Genomic DNA, 12,645 nt, shown 5'->3' with positions numbered 1-12,645 from the left:
TGAGGGGAGACTTGCCCCTACTTAACCTGTCCCATCAGTTTTAGCTCTCCTAGTTCTGAATCATGGTCTCTAAAGTTTTGCTAAATACCCCTTTATGCCTCTGAGCCATGTGATTGCCTCTGAGCCATACTGTGTTCCCTGTTATACCTCCCATAGCCACTGCTTGTCTAACTCTGTCTTAATCCTTAAAATACTGAAAGGCATTACTGATTCTAGAAAGCCAGCTTTGACACCCTCCCAGTTTAAGTTAAATATGTCTTCTCTCTACTCTCACAGTATCCAGTGTTTATAATTCATTCTTTGTCAGTTTCCACTTGTCTGTGAGCTTCTTGGGAGTAGTGACCACGGGATAGCACTTTTGTAGAATAGGCAGTCAATAAACATTTGCCAAATGAACAAATGAAGCATTTTTCACCTATTGTTGCATTTTTCTTGTTTTAAAGTAACGAAATTGAGAGTTTCTTTCCCCAGTATACTTCCTAACACAGTACCTAGCAATAACGAAGCTGAGGAGCAAAGAATAAAACCTACCTGCAGAGCACATCCTGTCCAAAGAAATCAAGAGCCTCTTATCTGCTCTTATGTAAGAAATACACTGAGAAAAAAGAATTACATATATCCTGATTCATCCAAGATATTCTCTCACAATAGAAAACCTTTCATTTCTCAATAATATGTTTCCTCTAGAGGAAGAGAATTGTTTTCTCTGGTTTCACATTGTAAAACATTTATTTCGCCCACAAAACTCTAAGAAAAGATTTTCTTTCTTTTCTAAATTTTCTGAGATGGAAAAGAGACTTGTTTTTCAATCAACATAGGTATTGGTCTTTAAACAAAATATTTCTAAATCAGAAGGATATGAAACTAAACATTTCTTTGAAAACAAGACTTTATAAAATGAAAATCTACATGCAATAAAAACTGATTTACAAACACAGGACCATTAATTTATTCAACATCGTAATCTAATAATCAGCAAGGCAAAAGGAGAAAGTTGTATATGTTCCCAAATTCAACTGTAATAAATGTGGTATTGCTCTTTCAGACAACACAGTACCTTGGAGCACCATCACCTCATAACTCTTGGTGGAAGACAAGGGGCACCTCCCACCACAAAAGCTAGGTATTTCTTTCCCAGCCTGTCTTGGTGCCAGATGCAGACTGTGACCAAGCTCTGCCCGTTAGATGAAATGAGCTCCTCTTTGAATCAGCCCAGTAAAGCAAGCACCACATATATCCTTCCTAGTGAAAGCGGTGGCAGCTCCAAGCAGTTTCTGGACATGGCTAGGGGAGCTGGTGTGGAGCTTCTGGTGGTAGTATTTAGTGCTCAGAGCTGGAAGCATCGTCTGGATAGCCACAGCATCGTTGCCCAGACATGCAACAATGGTTTATCCTTTGGAACTGCTCTGAGGTAGATTTTAGGCATTTTTCCGGGTAGCTTATCTCTATGTTTAGTTCTCCAGCCTTTCCAGAGGTATTCGAACTGTCTCATTCCCATTAATAAATCCCTTTTCTGCTTCAAACAGCCAGAATAGAGTACTGTTTCCTGTTTGCAACTAAAAGCTCTGCCTGGAGGAAGAAATGACAACCCACTCTAGTACTCTTCCCTGGAACCTTCCATGGACAGAGGAGCCTGGCAGGCTACAGTCCATGGGGTCACACAGAGTCTGACGCCGCTGCACACAAGAGCCCTGATACAGAAGTAAACATTTCAAAGTAATAATTCTTCTCAGTTTTTCCCCCTCAGTAGAGCAGAACAGAGGAGGGAGGAAGGAGGGGAGAGATTAGGATGGACATGTACGATCTGTGATGTGAGCCAGTAGTTAGCCAAACGTCTGCGGGGCACCTGCACCATAGTCATGAGGAACATGCTTGTCCAAATGTAGATCCCCCAGACCCACTGAACCCAAATCAGTGCACAAACCTGTGAAACTATGTTTCTAACAAGAAGTCCAGGGGATTATTATAGAGAGGAAAGTTCAGGAGCCACGGCCATAAAACGAAACCCTTAAGGGTCGCAACTATGCCTTCCTTACGTCTGTGCCTGACAATCCCATCCATTAACTAGTAGAAGAGTGTTGTTACAAAGCAGAAAATAATTAAATATCGGACAAGGCACTTGATACCTCTGGGCTTTCATTTTCTTGAGGCTTAAAGGTTTCTTGAACTTGTGACGTAAGGCTGAATATAAATTTTTACAAGATAAATGGCCCATGTTCATTATTTCATAATCTGAAGAATTAATGAAATTACAGTAGTAATGACAAGGGCCTGTGTAGATAAAATTATATATTGATACTTAACATGGGTGATTTACATTTAAATAGATAAGATGAATGTGAGTAGTGATAAGATCTTAAGACTCATTTCAATGGAAATCAAAATAAGTAAATCAAAATAAAGTATTTGTAGGCCCTCACCCCAAGAAAAACAGGAATTTATTTTACAAAATATGGAGCATCTTTGCCGTAATGTTTCTATCAATTCCACTTCTAGGGATTTAAACCTATAAATGAAAGTGTTGGTCACTCAGTCATGCCCGACTCTTTGCAACCCCACAGACTGTAGCCTGTCAGCCTTCCCAGTCCATGGGATTTTTCCAGGCAAGAACACTGGAGTGGGTTGCCATTTGAACCTGGGTCTTCCATATTGCAAGCAGTCTCTACCACCTGAGTCAAAGTTCACAATTAATCCTCTAACAAAATTTCCAAATATTAGAATAACATTTTATAATAGCAACACCTGCCTTAACATTAAACTTACAAAATACTAATGCTCCAGTTCCTACCTATCTCAAACCATCTGCATCCTCTCATCCATGTCTTTAAATATATTATTCTGTTATTGAGGCTTGGAAATAGAATTTCACAGCAGACAAATATTCCATTGTCCCCTTTCTCCCCTACGTTTCCTGGTCTCCTTGCAATTCGATGAAGTCATGCAACTCTTTCTTTCCAGTGAAGTGGCAGTGACATTGACATGTGCTGCTTCCAGTTCAAGGAAATGAAAACTCATAGGAGATTCTACCACACTCTCCTTCCCTAGAATGGAGACTAAGAAACTAGGCAGGCTAAAGGTTCTAGATGGGCACCCAGAAGTGCTGAAGCCTAGGTCACCAAGCGATATAGTGGGACTCAGACCCCCTAACAGCCCTGCAGGAACATGAAATGCAAAAGAGAAGTGAACTACTGCATCCAACCCCAGAGCATTAAGATTATTTCAGCATCATAACCAAATGCATATATGGATCTTCTAATATAAACATTTTCCCCATTCTATAACTTATGAGCACAGAGGAGAGTTGTAAGGAGTAGAGTGAAGAACAGGAGAGAGGAGAATTGAGGTCAGTTGTATTCCTCTCCTAATGGGGACTGGCAGCCCCTACGCATCTCTCCCACATTGCAAGGAAAGGCAAGAACCAGCCCATACACAGGTGTGTACTATCTGCTTGAGAACCACATAGAGTTTTCTGAATACCAGAAATTCAAACTATCCAGGAACTGACTGAAAAATTATCCCCTTTAAAGTATGATAAAAGAGGAAATTTAGACAATGGCTGATATTTCTTATCTGCAACAACAAATTTACTTTTTATGAGTGGGAAACACTAGCCATGTATGATACATAAGAAAATGCCCCTGAAAATTCTGGAGCATTCAAGAAGTATTCTTTTGGTTTTAAAGTTTTGTTTTTGGGAATAAAACTAAAACTGCAAGCATTTTTGGCAGGAAGGTTCTAAGTTAATCAATGCCTATGGAGAATTTGAGTGTATCACTTAAAAATCACTCTTTAATAAAGAAGACATATAAAGTCTAAATTTTTGTGTATGCTCAGTCACTCAGTCATGACTGACTCTTTGTGACCCCATGGACTATAGCCTGCCAAGTTCCTCTACCTAAGGAATTTTCCAGGCAAGAATACTGGAGTGGGATGCCACTTCCTACTACAGGGGATCTTCCCGACCTAGGGATTGAACCCACATCTCTTGCATCTCCTGCATTGGCAGGTGGATTCTTTACCACCAAAGCCACTTGAGAAGCCCTCTAAATTCTTATTCCAGTGAAGGTGAAAGTCAGTCATGTCCAACTCTTTGTGACCCCATGGACTATATAGTCCATGGAGTTCTCCAGGCCAGAATACTGGAGTGGATAGCCTTTCCCTTCTCCAGGGGATCTTCCCAACCCAGGGATTGAACCCAGGTCTCCTGCATTGCAGGTAGATTCTTTACCAGCTGAGCCAAAAGGGAAGCCCTATATACATGAGAGCAGAGGTGATGCTCACCCACTTGTCTTGCTACACACTGAGTGATGGAATCTATTCCCCATGAAAGCAAGTATGTAATATATCTCTTCTGAACTAAGTGACTATGGTCCTCTTGACCTTCTTCCTCTGTCTAGGGATGGAAATTTCTCCTGCCAGATACTTTAGTAAAGTTACAAAAGTGCCCATACCAGAATCCCCTTCCAATGGAGACTGAAATTAGGTTAAGACCTGCAGAGTGAAAAACAAATTGAACTGAACTGAATGGCTATCTGATCCGTACTCAGGCTCATCTCCAAGCAGAAGCTTGAGTTTCAAGGCAGAACCGGCATCAACAAAAACTGTGCTCTTGGTTTATGTGGCAGAGCTCACAGCTGACTATGCAACTACCCAAAAATGAAACCTTGAGTCAACTTCTTTTTTGAAACTGTCTTGGTCTCTAACATTTTTTAAAAATAGATTGACTATGTCTAAACAGTTCTATCCATCTCTTTAGAGGACTTTCTAATGTGCAACTGCAAGATTAGAATAATAAACCTTTGGTGAATAAAAAGTCTAAAGAAAAGCTTTCACAGTGACATTTGCAAAGCATAGGTGTCTGTATTATCTGTCAAGTCTAAAATCACTTTACAGAAACAAGTTAGGAAATATTAGGCAAATTAGACAAACTAGGACTTCTTTTTTAGAATGAAACACAATCTAGGTGTCAGACTGTCAAATTATGGTATCCGTCTCTACCTCAGAATGGAATGGGCATCAATTCATAAGCCATAGCCTGGTTGGCAGATGTGTTGGTTTCTAAGGACTTTCTTTCCACAGAAATACAAACCCATGCTTTGATTTAACAGCATCTTTGGTGGTGCACACATAGTCGCAGTCAATCTAGCCTCCAAAGAGGAAGCCTATTTTACTGTGATAGTGTGCATCCTGGGCATTTCCTATTCCAATTTGCATACCTCCTTACTTCACAAGTACAGGTAGCATGGAAATACACACGGATCTTGGCCTCAGTTCAATCTGGATTTGATCCCAATTCTGTTACTTTCTAGCTGTGAAATCATAAAGAATGCATTTAATCACTCTGAGCATCTGCTCATCTTCAAAATATTTACTTCAAGGTGTTATTTGTAGAATGAAATTGATCTATAAGGTTTCCAGTAAATGACATATTTGATAGCTTACAGTGAAAGATATTAGATTCATGATCTCTGAAAAAGAAAGTTTAGCTTCAGGACCAGGGAACAGGCTTAATCACTCAAGAGCTTTTGTGTAGCAGAATTTTATTGAAGTATTAAAAGGGACAGAGAAAGCTTCTGACATAGACATCAAAAGTGAGATGGAGAGTGCCCCACCCACTAGTCTTAGCAAGGGAGCTATATACATTTTCAGTTGATTATTACAGTTCAGTTCAGTCACTCAGTCATGTCTGACTCTTTGCGACCCCATGGACTGCAGCACGCCAGGCCTCCCTGTCTGTCACCAACTCCGGAGTTTACTCAAACTCATGTCCATTGAGTTGGTGATGCCATCCAACCATCTCATCCTCTGTTGTCCCCTTTTCCTCCTGCCTTCAATCTTTCCCAGCATCAGGGTCTTTTCCAATGAATCAGCTCTTCACATCAGGTGGCCAAAGTATTGCAGCTTCAGCTTCAGTATCAGTCCTTCCAATGAATATTCAGTACTGATTTCCTTTAGGATGGACTAATTGGATCTCCTTGTAGTCCACGGGACTCTCAAAAGTCTTCTCCAACACCACAGTTCAAAAGCATCAATTCTTCAGTGGTCAGCTTTCTTTATAGTCCAACTCTCACATCCATACATGACTACTGGAAAAATCACAGCTTTGACTAGATGAACCTTTGCTGGCAAAGTAATGTCTCTGCTTTTTTGTCTCAAGGTTGTAAAGATCTTGCCAGACCCACTCCCATAACATACATTTTAAGATGACAGGATTAGTTAGAAGGTTCCTGCTAAGAAGGAGAAACAAGTCTTCAAGCAAGATACATTGTTGTATTGACTAAGACAAAGCAATGTAGAAAAAAGTTTGTCCTTTCCTCCTCCTTGAGAACTCCATACTGGTGTCTGCTCCTCAAGAGCCCCAGACCCCTCTCTCTTCCTCAGGGACCCGAGACTTCTTATCAACCTACCTAAGAATTCACTCTCTCATATTCTATTAATGATGTATTCACAAATAGGTCTTATCTATCTTATCTACAAGCTTAAAAACTGTAAAAGCACAAGAACTTTTCCTTGCCTAAGACTTTCCTTAAGAAATCCTCTTCTTCCAACCATCTTTCAAGATCACAAGACCCAACTGTCTAACCTGAGGACTCAGACCTATTTTATTCAAGGCAAAGGTTTAGGGATATAAAATCTGCCCTGAGTTGACAACTACACAGTACTCAGTAAGTACTCAAAACAGAAGTTCAGAAGTGACTATACATTCCATAACCTTAAAAAACAGACAAGAAAACCATGCCCATCTGAATTCTTTACAGATCTCAGTAATTGATAACCTCTTGAAAACTGAAACTCCATTAATCTTAAAAATGGTACAAATATGTTAATGACAAAGTCCAGTTTTTCCTTCCACATATTGAAAGAAAGCAGGTAAACTCTCCTGATTTTCAAACATTAAAATGGAAAATGGTTAATTTCATATTTTAGTATATTCACTTTAAGTAATTTTCTAATTTCACCATTAACTTGTTGCCTTTGTTATTTACTAATACTTCCTAATTTTAAGTTTATTCTCTTACAATATTTTCTCAGTTTCCAAAAATTTCAGAAGCATTTTAGCTAAGAAAAAAATTCAGTAGCTTATCTATATTGAGTTCTGTACTGTTTTCCAAAAATTATACTATATGCAAAGAACACTGCTCATGAACTATTAAACAATTAGAAGATAAATGCCGAGTGGAAATTAAGTTCATTTCAGTCAGTCACCATCCTAGTGTTCTATCTGTTAAGTTGTCATGAGATATTTAATCACAATTGTGTAGAATCATATAGAATTGGAATTTAAAAAATGAGTTTGCCTCATGTTAGCCCCATTCTTATCTAATAAGGGAGTTTTTCTCATGAAGCACTTAAGAATTAATAAATTATATTACCATGAATTCATTCTGATGATATGACTATAATAAGCATCAGATTTAACAATCATGGAAACAAAAACAAATTTGGCTATTTATACTATTACAGAAAAAGGATTTATAGGCATGAGACATGCTTAATCGTGTTCATTTCCTCTTTTCTCTATAAACTATATCTTTAATGGGAAAAGATATAATCTTCATCTTTCATGAAGTTGTACAATTTCCTGAATTGGTAGAATCTAAGCAAATGATAAAAACTAATTTAGACTTTCATAAAAAGTGTTGTGTGTGAACAAAGTGTTCTTCAGAACTCCAGTAGTAAGAAATTCCAATAGTAATAAGAGGAACGCATAGGGTTGTTTAAATTGAATAGAATTTAGTGAAGATACCCTCTAAATAAAATCAGACAGAATAAATATGTTAATGCATTGCCCCAGTACCTTCTTCCATGATACTCTTACCAATAAACAATTTCCTTCATGCCACCTTCAAAGTATTCAGCTCAAACCTGCAAAGCCAGACATATGGGCACAATGCCCATCTTCTCTATTCATCCCATGTTTTCTAGATACACATTCTGTTTCACTACAGATTACATCAAGACCAAAGACCCCCACTAAGAGGTGAATCTTTTTTTTTGACACCTTGAAGCATAATAGTGTTGTTTTAGATTCTAAACTCATTAATACCATATATTTAGTCTCTAATTAAATTCCTAATTGATTTTTTGATGTCATTTTCATCTTAGAAATTGAGGGAACATTCTACGTTTCAAATTCCAATAGTGACAGACTTCAGAATTTTAAAAGACTGCTCTTTACAATAAGATTTAATATTTTAAGGAAAAATACATATGCCCATAAAATTTTGGATGATTACACTCCAATTTTAATAACTATTATTTATTTGAAAAGGGAATGGAAAGTAATAATCTTCCAATTAAAAGAAATAAATACAATTTTTTGAAAAAGAAAAGGAAATGGTACTTTACATTTTCTTAGTTTTATTTTTGTTTACTATTTTTACCATAATGAACCTATATTAATAACTATTTTTAAACCTTTCAGAAAAAAATCTTTGCTGTTTATATTATAAAATATGGGAGAAAGTAGATTTCTTCTCACCATCACTGTTACCACCAAAGGATAAAAACAAGGTATTAATCCACTGAATAAAGTATTTGAGTTCTCTCTTTATTAATGAGGAAAAAAAAGTAAAGTAGTTTTTATGAAACTAATATAAGATTTCCCCTTATCCAGACTGTTGAAAAGTCAGAGGGTCAGACGCAATTATAACTAGAAACAGACTGATATGGTATCTAAGTTGGAGAGCTCAGGCAGCCAAAATTCATAATATAGCTACCTTCAAATATTGATGAGTGTCTGTAGAAAGAGCAATAACATGAGAAATGATGGACTTTGGAGGAAGGCTTTTGAAGAGAAGTGAGATTTATCATAGAAAATTGAATGAAGCTTAATAGAATAGCCAAACGTTCAATGAGCAATTGAGAAAGGAGAAGTGAAATAGAAATATTAGAATCATCTCCTATAAAACTGAAAATACAAAGAATATGCACTCTGACTTGTATAATGTGGTGAGCACATAAATATTGAATTGTGCTACTTATTAATAATACATTGAAAACATCTTAAGATGCATAAAAGAAACTTGTACAGAAGAAAATGCAACTTATCTAGAGACATTGGAGCAGTCTCTAAAGAAATCAAAAGGAGGTAGAATCATGACGGAAAGAAAAACATAGCCCTTCATATATTGTGTGTACTGTGCATAGCATGAAAACATGTGCATCACTTCTTCCCCTCAGTTTACATATTTTTTCACAAGTTGGTCCTAAGTTTACATGTTACACTTTTCCTGGGTACTTAGAGATTTTCTTTAACATGCATAAGAAAACAAAACCACAAAAGCAAAATATGTAAGGCTTTTCTAACTTAGATATAACTCATAAAATGAGCCCTTCCATCTTCATTTAATCTATCAATGACCACCAAAGAGTCTGGAATCTAAACTCTATGGGGTTTAATGAAGGTCGGAAGAAGTTTAAAGCTTGTAGTAAATTTCAGTGAATAAGTAAAATGTGGAAGAATACCAGTGATCTAGAAACCTCAACTAACATTCTAGTATAAGTTTCCAAAACACACAAAAAGAAAAAAAATTCTCAGAAACATAAAACGGTCGTATAATACATGGCTCTATTTCTTCAAGGAAGATAGACACAAAGACTATCAGTCAAGCCCAACTTGTGAAGAAATCTAAAAAAACTACTATATTCAAATTACCTGACCCCCACTTTCCCCCCACACATGATCATTTTCCCCACCCTAAATCTATGCTCCTCACGAGGTGTTAAATGGCAACACCACCACAATGAATCATAGTATCTTCCTCACAAGGCAAATTCTTTTTTGCATTTTCACTTTGACTAGGAATTGGATGAGAATTAACTTGTAGGAAGTTCCTGGCACTATGCTCAGTGCTTCATGTGTATTGTCTAAACTTCCACTAAATGGATATGCATTTGAGTTATCAAACACCTTCTTTTTTAAGATGCAAATAATTCTTAGAGTTGAGCCTCTATTGTCCACTCAAACTGTCTAGCAAATGTAAGGTACGTTGTGTGAAAGGAGGAGGGAGGGGAATAGAACATGAGGAAGCTAACTTTGGACCACCATTTCTTGCTCTTCGTAGGACAAAGACGCATCCTTCAGCAGCATACCTCAGTGCAAAACATGAAGCAACATCGGCATAGTAAGCTCAGGGACCTGGACTGAGCAATATTAGGGAATGGAAGGGAAGTACAGAAGGGAGGTGGGAGGATATTTGAAAGAACCTCCATTTTAGGATTTTTCGAGGGACCTGTAAGGGGATCAGGAGTTCACTTTTCTCTTTTTCCTCTTCTTGTTTATTCCAAATTTTCAAATGTATACTATCTACTCAGTAGATATTAAATGGGTAATTTAAGCCTGACTGGGATTTGATTTGCTATCTTAATTCAAACACACCTATGCTTATTTCCAACTAGATATCTAGCTATTACCTAAACGTTGAGTGTATGATTCACCTTTTTGTGACTCCAGCGATAAACTGTATAAATAATTTCTTATTTCCAAACCTAAGAGTTAGTGTCCTGAGAATTTCTGTAGTAGCAAGTTGGCAGTTAAAAATCCAAAAGAGAGGAGATATATGTCAGTGTATGGCTAATTCATTTTGCTGTACAGGAGAAAATAAAACTAACAAAATATTGTAAAGCAACTATACTCCAATAGAAGTTAATTTTCTTAAATGAAAGATATTTTGGGGGATACAGAAATGAGCAGCAAGATAACAAAAGAAATTATGAAAACATTCATATGTGATTTTCTAATCTCTAAAACAAAACAATACCATCATCCAACTGAACAACTTTGAATACCTTTTAAAACAGAAATGATGGGGAATTCACAATAAACTTCTATTTGTCATTCTTTGAATGTCCTAAAGTTATCAGGATTTGTTTTTGTCACATTTTAATTACATGTTTTCAATTGATTTACTTTTCATTCCGTTAATTCAGTTTTCATTCCCATCCCAAAGAAAGGCAATGCCAAAGAATGCTCATACTACCACACAATTGCACTCATCTCACAAGCTAGTAAAGTAATGCTCAAAATTCTCTAAGCCAGGCTTCAACAATACGTGAACTGTAAACTTCCAGATGTTCAAGGTGGATTTAGAAAAGGCAGAGGAACCAAAGATCAAATTGCCAACATCCGCTGGATCATGGAAAAAGCAAGAGTTCCAGAAAAACATCTATTTCTGCTTTATTGACTAGGCCAAAGCCTTTGACTGTGTGGATCACAATAAACTGTGGAAAATTCTGAGAGATGGGAATAGCAGATGACCTGACCTGCCTCATGAAAAAACCTATATGCAGGTCAGGAAACAACAGTTAGAATTGGACATGGAACAGCAGACTGGTTCAAAATAGGAAAAGGAGTATGTCAAGGCTGTACATTGTCACCCTGCTTATTTAACTTATATGCAGAGTACATCATGAGAAACGCTGGGCTGAATGAAGCACATGCTGGAATCAAGATTGCCAGGAGAAATATCAATAACTTCAGATATGCAGATGACACCACCCTTACGACAGAAAGTGAAGAGGAACTAAAAAGCCTCTTGATGAAAGTGAAAGTGGAGAGTGAAAATGTTGGCTTAAAGCTCAACAATCAGAAAACTAAGATCGTGGCATCTGGTCCCATCACTTCATGGGAAATAGATGGGGAAATAGTGGAAACAGTGGCTGACTTTATTTTTTGGAGCTCCAAAATCACTGCAGATGGTTATTGCAGCCATGAAATTAAAAGACACTTACTCCTTGGGAGAAAAGTTATGACCAACCTAGACAGCATATTAAGAAACAGAGATGTTACTTTGCCAACAAAGGTCCATCTAGTCAAGGCTATGGTTTTTCCAGTGGTCATGTATGGATGTAAGAGTTGGACTGTGAAGAAGGCTGAGTGCAGAAGAACTGATGCTTTTGAACTGTGGTGTTAGAGAAGACTCTTGAGAGTCCTTTGGACTGCAAGGAGATCCAACCAGTCAGTCCTAAAGGATATCAGTCCTGAATATTCATAGGACGGACTGATGTTGAAGCTGAAACTCCAATACTGTGGCCACCTGATGCAAAGAGCTGACTCATTTGAGAAGACCCTGATGCTGGGAAAGATTGAAGGCAGGAGGAGAAGGGGACAACAGAGGATGAGATGGTTGGATGGCATCACCAACTCAATGGACATGAGTTTGAGTAAACTCCAGGAGTTGGTGATGGACAGGGAGGCCTGGTGTGCTACAGTCCATGGGGTCACAAAGAGTCGGACTCAACTGAGCAAATGAACTGAACCCAATCCAACCTTTCTTCTTGTCTTTAAGCATGCCCAGCTGGCCTGTTCCCATTTGAGGATGACTCTGTGTTTCCTTTATAGGCCTCAGATCAAACATCACCTTCCCCAAAAAGCCTGCTTTCTTTCTCTAACCTATTCTTGCCCCCTATTTTCAGCCTACTGCCCAAAGCTGTCTATCTTATTATCCCACTTTATTTTGCTAACAAAGCTTATCTCTACCTGCAATGATAATATTTATTTGATTACTCGCTGATTATTCCTTAACTCAAGGTTGAGCCTCATGATAGCAGAAACGTTGACTGTTTTAGCCCCAACATCTTCCCAATACCTAGAAGAGTGCCTGGTGCATAATCAATGAATATATTCATCTAAAGTATGACATA

This window comes from Ovis canadensis, chromosome 3 (assembly GCF_042477335.2).
Source record: "Ovis canadensis isolate MfBH-ARS-UI-01 breed Bighorn chromosome 3, ARS-UI_OviCan_v2, whole genome shotgun sequence".
Taxonomy (NCBI): Eukaryota; Metazoa; Chordata; class Mammalia; order Artiodactyla; family Bovidae; genus Ovis; species Ovis canadensis.
The sequence above is the reverse complement of the archived record's forward strand: the minus strand, read 5'-3'. Positions refer to the sequence as shown.